Source organism: Condylostylus longicornis, unplaced genomic scaffold (genome assembly GCF_029603195.1).
Source record: "Condylostylus longicornis isolate FDR11 unplaced genomic scaffold, ASM2960319v2 ptg000004l, whole genome shotgun sequence".
Lineage (NCBI taxonomy): Eukaryota > Metazoa > Arthropoda > Insecta > Diptera > Dolichopodidae > Condylostylus > Condylostylus longicornis.
Genome location: NW_026577973.1, coordinates 18149272 through 18164607, shown reverse-complemented (window position 1 = coordinate 18164607; position 15336 = coordinate 18149272).

Sequence of the window (15336 nt, the reverse complement as noted above, 5' to 3'; positions counted from 1 at the left end):
ATAATTATTTTGAAGGAATAAAAATTGTTCTCTTTCGGATTACTACGTACATACAAAGTATATTTCTTTTTATTGTTACCCTAATAAACGATAAATGGAAGAAGTTTGATTATAAATTTGAAAGAAATTTCTGAATAAAGATAATTTAGGAATTTTAGAGCTTAACGAAAGTTTCATCGAATTAAAAACATAGAATCAGTGGTCGTAAATTTATAATTAGTTAATTGGGGAAGTTGTTTTGAAGGTGGTTGGAGTGTATTTCAATAATTTCTTTATAAAACTTTTAAGTTAAATTATAAAATAGTTATTAATATATAATAATAATAATAGTTAATAATAATCATAGTTACAAAATTCAAATAAGCCAATAATCACCGACATATTCAGATTCTTATTGTATGCTTACATTTCTTTTTAATTTATAAATCCAGTAAAATAACTACTTATAACTTCATTATATAATCATGGAAATATTATTAATAGTGATTTTAAAATTATGTTCAAAAGTATATTTTAATTTCGATGCATTTTAGTTTCAATTTCATAAGAATATTTGTAAGGTAAAACTCTCTAATGAATCAAATCATTCAACCAATATGTTACCGGGTTTATCGTAAGTTTAAAAAATATTTATGTATGTTATTTTTGAGCAATTCTTAAAGAAAAATTAAAAATGTTGAATTATTTTTACTCTTCAATAATTTTTCATTTATACAGAAATCACATGGTTATTTTTTTGCACTGTTAAATATAAAAAATTCTAAATTCTAACATTTTTTTTGCGTGATTTCTGATATTAAATGAATTCAAAAAAGATGATATATGCTTATCACATAATCGACCGCAGTTTTTATTGTTTAATTTGGTTCTTCGGTAATAAAATTGCGCTTTGGCTATTTGAATTTCCTGAAAAGTTGGCCAGTTAGTTTCAGTAACATTCAGAAGGCAAATATTAAATTTCAAGAAATTCCATCAATCCATTACTTAGATTATACCATAAAAAATTTAAAATCGTCCCTTATATAAAATTTCGAGCCGTGGCCATTAGATTCATTATTTATTAATTGAAATATTCAATTTCAAGAAAATTGGTTGATTATTTCCGTTTATATGCGCAAAGGAATTAAAGTTATCACAAAAGTTAATCAATTCGCGTCATAGCTGAGATAAAATTTCATTAAAATTAGCTCCAAAGAACTTAATATACACGCTTGCATATACAAACAGACAGAAACGTCGGTGACCATGAAGGAGAATTGCGTTGCTAGCGAAACATAGAGTAAAACTCATATTTCTTTAAAATTTACATACGAATATGTGTAATAATTGGCCTATTTGATTACATTACAACCCTCTAAATATTTAGGTATTTTCATCATTTCAAAGTTCCTGCAAAAATAAACCATATTGTAATATTTAATCGATTACAGAATGATGTTGAATTTATTTATTTATAACAAACATAACTACATATGTATATACATATTAAGGTGGTCATATTAAATTAACATTCCTCATTTCATGAAGTTAATTTTCATAACAGTACAATTTAAATTTACTGTCGCAACAGTAAAATTTATAACATTACATTTATATTCACCATTCATTATCACAAAGCAAATTTTTTAATACAAAACTTAATTCTTTTTATTCACCACGTTCACAAAAAGATGAACAACAACATTATATTCAACATTAAATTTTTTAAAGGAACAAAACAATAAAACATGTGGCGAATTCGAGAATTTATTTATCTTATAAAATGAATGATGAACTTTATTCATTTTTATTTTTGTACTCTTTAGAATTATTTCCCCTTATTTTAAGAAATTTTTTCTCTTAAATTGAGATACCTAAATTATAAAGAGAATTTTTTTTAAAGTTACTCTAAAAATATAAAATTATATTATGCAAATTATTTTACATAAAAAACTCGTTTGTGCTTCCAGTTTGAAATTATTTAAAATACGTATTCCTAAGGAAATTTTATAAAATACCTACATATGTATGTATGTATGTATATTCCGTGGTGGTTTTTAAATCATACCGTACGATAAACGCGTGAATTATAAATTTTAAACGCGTAATTTTGATATTTGTATTCTTAAATGTACAGTGTATAAATTTATAAAAGGCAGGTGTTTTTTTTACTTCTACACGCATACACACATACATATTTTATAAAAACCGGATGTAAAGAGAAAAATATTTCGAAAAATTTCTCTTAAGAATTATACATTCGAAAAATAAAATGTATGGCATGATTGTATAAATTATACTCTTTTATTTCACACTTACAAATGAGGTTATTTTATTGAAATATACTTATGCATATAAGTATGCAAATATACATAATAACTTTAGTGTGGATAGCCATATATTTACATTTCGAATTACATATTGTGTATATTTTAATGGATATATTGTTGATATGTATTGGAGCATGTATACTATTTTTTTTAGTCTTATGACGCAAGCATTATTCATATTAGAATGTTCGAAAATCCCATGTGGATTTAATATTTTTACTTAGGTATATTGATGTATGAAAGCGTGTATATATAGTATAGTAAAAAATCTTTTTGAACACACTAGTTGCGCCGGTTACACGTTATTAATTTCGTTTCCTTTTTCTTTATCTACTTGATATAATATCTTTTTCTCTTTTTAACGAATAGTAACATTACTAAACAGCACTGTACAGTGTACAAGTACAACAGAAGAGAAAAGAAAAAAAAATATTTACACACCTATGTATATTGCAACATGTACATTTGAATCTATAAAATTTTTAATTTCTGTTTCTGCTATTTTCATCTCATAGTCCATCCACAATAGCCTATGTATGTAAGTATATGGTACTACATACATTATTAGTAACTAAAATTATAGAAAACTGTTGAATATTCTGTTAAGATAGGCATGTAATGATTCCTGTTAAGTAACATTAAAGATTTTTAGTTTTTTTTCTATAGTAAAATGATGACATGTTTGAAGTTCAACCATCATTACCATAACCACTAGTATTCTTATTATTTTTTAATGTATTTTTTTTTCAGTGTTGTCTTTTTTTTTGTTGGTTGAAATATTATGTATGAAATATTATAGAAATTCCATTCAAATGTATTGGATTAGATATTTCTTCGTGTCTGTAAGAAACTATAATAAATTTTTTTTTTAATTCTTACATTATACAATAATAATATAAGTAACCAACCTGTTACGTTGATGGTATGAGGTTTTTGCCCTTGTTTCTATTTTTTATTATATTTTTCTTGTATTTATTTCTTCTTTTTTTTTCTTAGTTTTTGTTCAGATATAGTTGGATACACGTTTCTTTATTTTATGTTTTCTTACCACATATCTACCATTAAAGGTATAAAAGAATTTCTATAATACAAATGAACATATTTTTTTTGTTTTATTTTGTTTTAATTTTTGGGGTCATCAACGGGTAAAACGTTGTATGTATTTTAATAAAATTTTTCTGTAATTATTATTCGAATTTAAAAAAATATTTTTTTTAAATTTCTCAGTCGATTGTCATAATATTTAATCTTTAAATCTTATATTTCGAATTTATGTTTTTGTAATTTGAAGTACTCATTTCTTAGGACTTAGAACTTCCTGATTCTCTTTAAATATATTAGATACGTACTATGTATTTATGTATGCACCTATGTATAAATTTTAATATGGTCAAGAACTTGACATTTTGACAGAATCTTGAAAATTTCACCTTATATAAAATTGAAATATAAATATATGTACGTTATACTCAGTATTTTTCTCTTCACAAAATAAATAGATCGGGCATGCACGAAATGAGTGAGTCTCTTATTTTTTTGGTTTATTACAAAGTTTATCATTTTTACAAGTATAAATTGTCAAATTTATTATAATTCAAACTTCTTCTTGTATTGTGTATTAAAGCTGCTAAATTAATGATAGGGTAGAAACACTAGTTCCCGAACATTTACAAAATTCGATTAGGACACTGTAATTGATAGAGGACATAAAATCGTTTATTAAGTTTGTGCTAGAAATGAAAATGAAATATTGACGGTCCTAATTGATTTTTTGGCAGATGGAAAATTAATTGATCCAATGGTGATGTTTCTACAATTGTTCACAGCTTTTGAATATTCCTTTTTTCAATTTCAATATGAAGTATGATATAAGAAATTTTATACCAATTTGTCTTCTTTTAATTATAAATTTGGTTAAGATATTCGGAAATTATAATTTAAAATAAAAGAAAATGTGTGTGATCGGCTACTAGAATAAAAGTGTTCGGCAACAAAATTTTAGTGTTCGGATACTAGAACAAATCATATTTTAGTTCACAGTTAGAAAATGTGTTAACAGTTCGGCTACTAGCGCCTCTACCCCAATAGAAAATAAAATTTTGTAATTAATTTTCAAATTTAAAAATTAAGATTGCCCATTTCTAGATTTTTTTCTTTTCATTTTTAACCATTCCTTTTGTAACTTTTTTATAAGAAATTTTGTTCTTTTTAATGGTACTAAAGTTAAAAAGCTAAAAAAAAAATTTTTTTTTTAGAAGTTTCTTTAGATTATAAAAGGAGTGTGTGTGTATGTACACATTATATAAAAGAAAAATAAAAAAAAAATTAAATTCCTTTTTTTTTCGTTTTCGAGGTGGAAAATCTTGTTTTTTGAATTAAAAACAAAATACAAAAATAAAATAAGAAAAAAACAACAACAAACAAAACACAAACGCTACATAAAAATTCTTCTTCGTTTTTGCTTTATTCTGAGCGTTTTGAAGTTGATTTAAAAATTTTTAATTTTTATTTTCACATTTAACTCTTTCGTTTTGACTGATGATGTAAAGTTGCGCGTTTTTTTGTTTTTTGTAATTTTTAATAAATATTTTTCTTCAATTTAATTCTAAAAAGTGCATTCTTTATTTATTTTTTTTCTCAAATTTTATTGTAATTATTTGTAAATTGTTGGAAAAATTGAGGAAAAAAAAGACTTTTATAATTTAATTTTCCATAAAATTATCTTTCGAAAAATATTTTTATTATACCTTCATATTAAAAATTTATAAAATATATATATGTAAATATATACATATTCGTATAGACAAAAATTAAGTGCAATAACAATTTTAATTTTAACAAAATTTTTTCGTTTTTATATTTAAAGAAAAATTTTAAAAATCAAAATTAAAAATTAATTTTCTTAATATCAACTAAGTAAAAATTTTTTATTAATTTGTATCATAAATTATTAATGTGTGTGTAACGTATATCAATCATTTAACAATATTTTTTGTTCTTGGTAAAAGAAATAGCTACCATAAGTAAGTAAATATTAAAAATTGTAATTATTTTTGTTAAACGTGGATAACCAACTTCTTTTAAAAAAAAAAGCAATATAAGCAACATAAAAAAACTCCATATTAAGTTACTTGTTATAAGTATATTTAATAAAATATAAAATTAATTAAATAACATTTCAAATTTCTAATAAAATTACAGGTATGTAAAATTAACAAGGTTTTATATAACTTCAAATAATTTTTCATTAAGGAAAAAAAAATTATGAATTTTTGAACTAAATGCATATATAGCCTACCTATTATTTAATGTATAAAATTTTTGAGTTAAAAGTGTGCATACATATGTATATACATGCATACATTGTATAAGTAATCCCCAGAACCGCTTTTTCAAACGCACTGTGCTCGGGAAAGTTGCCAAATAAATTCAATTTGAGTAGCTTAAAGTTGATAAATTGTAATCGTTTTTGTAGCAGTATGTCTTAAACGTATATATGTATGTATGTAAGTATGTAAGTATTTAGGTATTATGTATTTCTAATTTTATTTTTCATATGATTTCTTGAATTATAAATATGAAGTGTCTCCAAAAAAATAATAAAAGAAATAATTTGTTTTTTTTTATTAAAATCACGTTTTGTCTGCTACTTTTATATATATTTTTTTACTGTTCCCTTTGATACCTATACATGTACAAATGTATGTATGAATATAAATTTTTAAATAATCAATGAAATTTTTCATCACTCTAATCACTAATCAGTTAAACTATTTTCAATATTTTTGAAATTATTTTTGAAACAGAAACAAATAATATTGGAAGAGATTCTATATAAAAACATATATATATACATACATACATACATTACAATAAATATATATACGTACTAAGAGGCGAATTTTGTATTTTTAATAGTTTTTACTGTTAAATGACTGTCTACTCTTATAGCGTAGATCGAAATACCATTTATGATTTAAAAAAAAAGAAGAACATCGGAATAAATTTTTCGCCGATTAAAGGATTTTTTTCAGTTTTAAAAATAAATCATATTTGATTCTAAATTAATAACTAATTGTTAGTCAATTTTTTAATTCGAATAGAATATTTTTCATTTAGTGCCCGATTTACATATATTGTTGTAATGTAATAAATAATAAAAAAATTTAATTGTTTTTGAAAAATTCTTAGGCTTAGTTAAATATAAAATCTTTAACTTAATAAATATCTCTATTAACGCTAATTCTTTTCATGCGAAAATTTTTAAAATTTACAATAAGCAGCTAAGGCAACATCATTGCCTAATTGAATATTTGAATTGCGTTAAAAACCCAAGGTTTAGGAACAGCACTCATGGTTTTAGAACGTCCTCTAATCTACATTATATACTTATTTTTTACTGCAGCTAATCTTTTAGTACAAAATTTAAAAAGTATTTTGTACTAAAGTAAAACATTATAAATTACTTATGCATGCATGTAAGCACTATTTATATTATTGATTTTTTATTTAATTCTACATTTCATATTAAAAATTTAATTCAGTTAAAAGAATTCTACATACATACATACATTATGTATATTTAGTTCTAAATAACATTCACGGCAGAATTCTATGTGCCTCGAATATAAAACAGAGAGAAAAAAATTAAAAATAAAATTTATCAATGTACATACATAGTTACCTACATGTATGTACCCAAGTACATATTTTTCCATTTTATCTTTATTCTTCAATATCTTTTAACAATAAATCCTATAAATTGACACCCAAGAATTGAAGTCTCTAATATATGGCACTAATGTTTTATTTTGTACTCATAGACACAAAAAATAAATTATTATTTAATTTTAATATATACTTTTACCTCTATCTTTTTACTACATCTAAATTTTTGTATAGGTTAATAAAGACGACGGTAATGAAGACGACGACCGACCTTTTAAAAAATGGTGGATTACTAATAGAAATATTTCGCTGTTTCGCCTTTCTGTTTTCGTTTTTTTTTTTTTTGTACGTTTTTATTTTTTTGTATTAGAAATGCTAATAAACTCATACACGTTATTATTATAAGATAATGAAATTAAATTATGCAAAAAAAAAAAAAAGAATTTAGTCTATTGTATTGTAAAAGAAAAAGAATGGAAAAATTTCAAAAAAAAATATACATGTGTATGTATGTACATATATATATTTACTACCTATTAAAATAGTTAAGTGGAAATAAGTTACATTATTATAATGACAGTGAAACTATATTAGAAGTTTCTTTATATACAAAAGAATAAACGTAAAAAATTACATTCCAATCTGTTGCTCTTTGTTATGTTTTCGTTACACACATATCCAAGCTTACATAATTACTATATTAGTAAGTATTTTTATATAGGGTATATAAAATATTAGAAAATATATCAGTATAAAATGTAAGTATAGCGAGTGAGCCTTTAAACCCAAGGTCTAATGTTATCATTTCAATATAATTTGCGCATACATACGCACATACATTATGTATATGTATAAAAATACATATTATAAATGTATTAGTGGTGTTTTAGTTGAAAATATTATTGTAATCAGGGATAAAGAAAATTAATTTTTTATTATCATAGTATTATAATTTAATTTGCATGTGCTTCTAACTATGCTAAGTGCCTAGATGTAGAATTGATAAGAAAAAGTAAAAAAAAAAAATTTTTTTTTAATGAAATGATGATAAAAACATAAATGTTAAAATTATAGTCACTTAATGAGTTTTCTTTATTACTTGTAATAATAAAGTGTGTTTTTCCATTTTTATGACGATGGGTACACTATGTTTGAATATAGAAATTATAAATAAAGAATACAGAATTTATTTTAATACATATTCATTATGACATTTTTATAAATAATAGTTTTATGATATGAAACGGGCTTGTAAATTTTCAGGCCTTGAAGAAAATAAATAAAAAGGACTTCATTTTTATTTATGAAACCAATATCGTTGAATCCTAAAGTAGCATCGCTGATTTCTTTTATTAGCACATTTTCCAAAACATTTGTGTCCATTCCATAAAAAATACATCTTGAGAAGATCCTCAAAACTGTAGTTCTATAAGAATTTTGTGAAATATTGTAGAAAAGTTTTCGAGAATCGCTACAACTTTTGCCCAGTGACAATTATAAAAAATTGTTGATGGAATTACAACTCAGTTTTTGAAAAACACGAAATTATTTTGGTAAACAACATTCATTTAGAATAGACTTGCATTTGAACTTTGACAAAAGCAAAAATATCCTTTTTACTTCCTCAAATATTTTTGTACTTAAATAAAGTTAGATCAAACCAATGGTTTGTATTGTAGCACTTTTCCCTTCAACAAGTGAAAATACTGCTTTTAAAACTAATTTATTTATACCTATTGCTCTATTAAAATTATTTTCATTTATATAAGAAACTATTTCTAGGATTGCATATATTTAGGATGAACGATTTATGCAGTCTTTGGAATAAAGCAAAAATAAATTTAAAGAGGGGTTAACTTAATGCTTGATTTAAAGGGTTAATTGTGTGGGTTAAAAAAAATAATTATATTTTTTAATGTCATAGAATTTACTGTTAGCTTTCCGTGTTTATATAAATTTGAAAAAGCTTGCGGTGTTGGTGGGGGGAGATAGGTAAAAATTTTCTTCCGCGGAAATAAGATTCTCGTAAAGATTTATGTGCACATAAAATTTCAGCTTTCTATCTTTAAGGTTGTAGAAGTTTTGTAAACATGTCCACGGGCGGACGATCGGACGGACGGATGGACGGACAGAGTGAAACTAATGAGCACTTTTTTTCCAAAAATTTTTTTTTTTGAAAAGTGTTAAAAATAAAAAAAAAATAATTTACATCAATGGCAATACAATATACAAGACAAATACCAAGTATTAAGCATTGTTTTTGTAAATTTTATTTTGGGAAACAGTGAATTCTTGTTGGCTTGATAAAATATATTGGACAGAATTCGGCTGTTAAATTATCGAAAAATCCTTAAAAAAAACACATATACTTCGATTAGTTGTACATAAGAATTAAATGCTCTGATGGTTTTGCCATTCTGTGCACGATTCAACCTATTGACATTAAAAATAATTTTCTCTCTTACGAAAACAAGAAAAACTTGCAAGTGTTTTTCCTTCTTTATACGGTTGAAAACATTTAAGAACATTGACTTCAATTCGAAAATGTTTGAAGAGGTTTTAAATGCAATTTTTCTAAGAATTCATTTCCTAATGCAAGCTTCATTTTTTTTCTAAATTAACATAATACGTTGTCGCTAGTACGTATATGTACGTGCTTATACAATTTTATATAAAATAAAAGTACATGGAAACTAGACAATGAATATCATAAAAAATTTTTAAAGAGGAATTGAAGTGCAAAAAAAAAAGAAATTTCATAATCTAGAGGAAAATTAATAAAGAAAAATAAATTGTTGTTTTTAATACCACAGTTTGGGTACTTTAATGAGAGTAGAAAAGTTTTTTTTTTAAATTTAAACATGGTTATTTTCTTTTATATTAATTAAATATTCAAACTTATTTAAACACGCATTCTTATGTGTGTATTGTGTATTTATTTTTTCATTTATAAAATTTTTATTAACTATTATAATAATAGGGGAGAAGTGATTTCTTTATAATTATGCATTGCACATGCATGTTAATAAATAACATTAAATTTTGCAAAAACATTTTTGTTTAATTTTCTGTAAAAGAAAAATTAATTCGTCTGGTTTTTGTAATTATTAATTTTCTTAAATGTTAATTATTGATCATAATATGCATGTGACCATAAAAGATGATAAAATACTTCACTTAAGCTCCATACATATGAGGGGGTCAGCACATTATTGGCCTATCAACAATTTTTTCAAAAATTAGTCATTATGCTCTATAGAGCTGTAATGGCCTTAAAAATTCTCATATATTTTCAAAACACTTAGTTTACTCCTTTTTTTACTCTATTTTGACTTAAGTTTGTTTTTACATTTTTATTCGAAATGTCATTTTTGTAAGTAGACCACTAATGTGCTGAGTGACTCATATGTACTTATATGTAAGTAAATGTGGAGTATATTTTGTAAAATTTTTTTAACTGAGTTATTCATGACAAGTTTTTCTAGTCGAATATTTCAACAAATTTATATAAAAAATTATAAAAGTTTTCAATTATAGCATTTACCAATCATAAAAAGTGGTAATATTTTTCAGTTAAACACGATAATTTTAAAACACTACTTCTATTGTTCTAATTTAAAGCAATGATTTTCTTAGGAAACTCCCCGAAACAAAAGCTTCAATTTCATAACCAGTGATTTCAAATTTTGTAAGCATTATGTAATATCTCTTTTACATTTTGAAGAACCTGGTATATTTAATTAGTCGAAATAACCATTATTTCGTTGTTGTACGATCTTAACCACAAATTTTCAATTTAAATTTTTGAATTTAAAATCTTAGTAATTTACAAATGTTCTAATAAACATCTTATTTTATAAAAATGAAATGTAATTCCTTCATTTTTCACAAAATCCTTCTCATTTACGAAGAAATTAAGCCAAAATTAATTTTCTGTTGCTGATTTCTTCGATTTCATGAAATTGAAATGGAAAAAATATATTTTAATGTTTTTACTTACTTATCAATGTAATTCAATCTTTGTGCTAACACAGGTTTTGTTACAAGTACACATTATTGTCAGATTTCTCCTATGCATATGCAACATAAAGCAAGAGAAATATTATTGTTTCAACAAGATGTCGTTTTCATTATTTTAAGCCTTAAGTCATATATGTAATCCAACCTTAATTCCCAATCCAAGTCCAAAGTTTTTCGATCATTTGTGAAACGACAAACGTAAGTTTAAGGTTATATTGGTTTTGTTCAGTATTAAATTATTTTGTTTTTTTTTAATTTTTTTATAATCTTATCGTTAATTTCCTTATAATGTTATCGTTACCAAATTTTATCCTTATCTTTAAATTCACCCACATATAAAGCATGTATAAAGGCATAAATAAAACTTCAGATAACAATAACAATGACAGCGATATTGAAATTTACATAGCTAATAGCAAAGAAAAAGCAGGATAGAAAAATAATATTTTTTTTTTATATTTGGCTTTTGTAAGTTCTTTTTAGAACTTTGACACACTGACAATTCGTATCGCTTTTAATCTACCCATTACTGTGATAAGTTTTCCTCTACTTATAGTTCTGCATACATATTATTATAGTTTAACTATACCCATACATAAACGTGCATTTTATTGAATATTTTTTTTATATAGGAAGAATTTCCTTTTTCCACATTTATATGTACATATGTAAATGAAAGTGTGATCATATAATAAAATATTTTCCCTTTATTATTTTCATTTCACAAATTATATATTGTTTTACTCTTCACACACCTACAAACATTTGTATATATTTGTTTTTGTTAAAATTCTCTTTTTCTCACAAACGGAAAAATTTGCAGTTTTTTTTTTTGTGTATTTTTTGTTTTGTTTTTGAGAGATTAAACAAAAAAAATTGAAGGAAAAAAGACATTTTTTATTACATTAAAATTTTTTGAATTTTCATGTGGTGTATATGCAATTGTATTGGTTTGTATAAGAATGAAAATATTTCAGAGTGTATGTGGGAATTTTGTGAGTTTTTCTTTAATTTCCTTTAAAAATTTGTTTTTGCTATTAAGTATTTAATGTAATTACATTGTAGTCTTTATTCTCACAAAAAAAGAAAAAAAAACTAAGGAAAAACAAAATCATAATAGTGTTGTTTTTGTTGCTCTACATAAATGCCTTGTCCCTAATAAAATATGAGTTAAATTATGAGCTTTTTCTTATATTGTAATGTACAAAAAAAACAAAAACAACATAAATTATTTTTGTATATCCACCATACATATGGTGTATAAGTACGTACAATTCAACATTCTAGGATAGATACGATATTTTTTTTGTGTTTTTTGAATTTAATATCGTTTTGCTTTCTTTGTAAAAATGACAAAATATGTATGAGAAAACAAAAACAATAACTAAGAACAAAACAAGCAAAAAAAAAAAATAATGAGTATAAAAAATTTTTTTTTATTTAAAATTTTCCTCACCTGCTGCCTAGTGGTTTTCTAGCTGACACGATATTATATCCTTTCTAGTGGAAAAAAGGAGGTCATTGTGAAGCATTGTTGCTTTTTGCGGCTTTTAGTTTTTTTTTAAAATTCAATAAAATAATTTAAAATAAATTAAAATCTATATAAGAATATATTTAGAGAAAAGTAAAAATAAAACCGAATAATTTTTCAATTAATATAAAAGCTATTTTCATTTTTCTCTCTTTCATTGTAATTAAATAAATTATTTGGCAGCTAAAGTAGTTCAACCTTATTCTTTTTTTTTCTTGTAAAGAGTGTACAAAAATACTTTGAAATCATATAGAGAAATAAAAGAGAAATAGAAAAAAAAAAACATACAAAATTTGTTTTTTGCACTTTTATAATAGTGATTTTTCAATATAAATGTTTTGTTGCAACTAACTTTCATTTCAGTTGCAACTTTATAACAGTGAATAGTGAAAATTTCTATAATAAATTAAACAAAAAAAGTAGAAAAACGGAAGAAAAAAAAAATAAAGCACAATATTGAATAGAAAGAGGTTGTTAAAAACGAAAAATAATAAAAAAAAAATTTATTATATTTTATAACTAATTTGACAGTTAGATAAACTGTTATATCGGTGACGTCTGTCATTATTATTAATATTATTGTTATTATTACAGTTTGTTTGTATATGTTTTCCAAATATTTATGTATATGAATATATATATATATACATATTTATATCTGTAATATCATAATAGAAAATACATTTTTATTATACTTATGTATACATAATGTGTACATATTATTTGAGTACATTTTTATATATACTCGTATATATAAATATCGACATAAAACTAAATAAATATTATTGTATTTAGTTAAAATTTCCTTTCCTCTACACTTCATACTTTTTTTAAGTGATATGGTTATCGCCTTTTTTCTTCAATATATTTTCCTTTTTTTTTACTCAGATAAAAATTCTCTATATATACCTATTGTATATATATATATGAATGCAAAAAAAATATACTCACATACATAAAGAATTATATATTTCTAACAATTTAGAAAATTGTTCTTTATATGGTAATCAACACACTTGTGTATTTAATTACACTATCCTCGTGTTAATTTTTATTATAAGCATATACAAATAAATAAAAAAATTCAATTTATTTACAATACGAGTCTATATATACATATACCAACAAATATAATATAAATGTGTTTATGGGAATAGGCTCTAATATATATTCTTCTACTTTTTTTTATGATGAATTAGAAATCTAGGTGGAGATTTTGGATGATTTCATAGATAATTAAAATATAAATTTATGTCTTTCCTCTATATTATATATTAAAAATAAAAGTAAATTTAAATGTGATAGAAGTGAATTTTATCAGAAGAAAATTAAAAATACAATAAATTAATTACCAATCATTGAAATTTTAAATTTAACAAAAAAATTTTTAATTTAATCACTATAGTAAAATAAAATTATAATAAAAGTAAAAAAATTTCATTGAAAAATAGTTAAAAAAAAAAATAAAATTTTCCAATTAAATGAATAGTTTAAAAAAGATTGAGATTAAATTTTAAATTTATTTAAATTAATATAAAATTTTTTAATAATCTTAAAGATTGTGGAAAAAATTTTAAATATTGTTGAAAAATTTTTGATATACTAACCAATATACTTTTGTTTTTTTATTAAATACAATTTAAAAAACGAAATATCAAAGAATTGAAAATACTTTAAAGTAGAAAAATTTTATATGAAACTTAATGTTAATAAAATCGGAAAATATTAAAATTATTTAAAAAAAAAATTTAAGTAAAATATAAAATTATCCTTCGGAATTTCGTCAACAACAATATACGTTAAAAATATATTAAAAAAATAATTGTGTATGTATTGGTATTTTTTTCCTTTTCTGAAGTTTTTATTACTCGTATATACAAATTTCTTTTTTTTTGTTTTCTTCAATATTTTTCTGTATGGATTTTTTTTTGTATATAGTAATTGTAAATTTTTCCTTCTTTATCCAAATTTAAATAAGCATATGTATATATAAAACACAAAAAGTTTATCCTCTCTCTTTCTGCAAATCTTATTCTACTTTTATAAATCAATTTATTTTTTTTCTATTAAAATATGATTTTGATTTGATAACGTTTGATTAATTGTAACTTTAATTTTCCGACATTAAATTTTTTTAAGGAAATTGTAATTAGAATGTGGAATGTTTGCCGTGCTATATTAATCATATTATTTTTATAATAATTTAATAAAATATTATTTATTTCTTACCTAATGTGTTCAATGAATTTTATGAAAACAATTAATTTTTATAATAATTTTAAAGCTTAAATGATATTTGAGGCCGTTATTATTAAAATTTTCGTATTTTTTGCATTTTCTTTTATTTTATTTTCATTTTCAAAAGTTATTTTTGTTTTCCTATTCATTAATTTTTGATGATATATATGCCGCAGTTAACAGCGCAGTAGTTTTTCACCTGTAAAAATATGCGCCATTCTTTTTCTATTTCATTTTGTTATTATGTTTTTGTGCTTTTTCTTCTCGTATATCCTTATTTCTCCTTATTCTCCAACCTAAAATAAAATATTATTATATTAAAATTTTTTCTTGCTCTGGGTTTCTGTACGCAAAAACGGAATAAGAAAAAAAAAAAATAATAAGTGAGAATTTTCTAACTCCTTTAAGAAAAGCATTACTAAAGCGAAAACTTCCACTCGTTTTATATGTGTACGTTATATGTATAAATTGATTGCGCTTTCATCTTTTCGTCTCCTATCATCTGTTCTTTAATTTCAAAATTATAATTCTCTTCTTCTTTTTTTCGGATTTTGTTCTTCTTATTTGAAA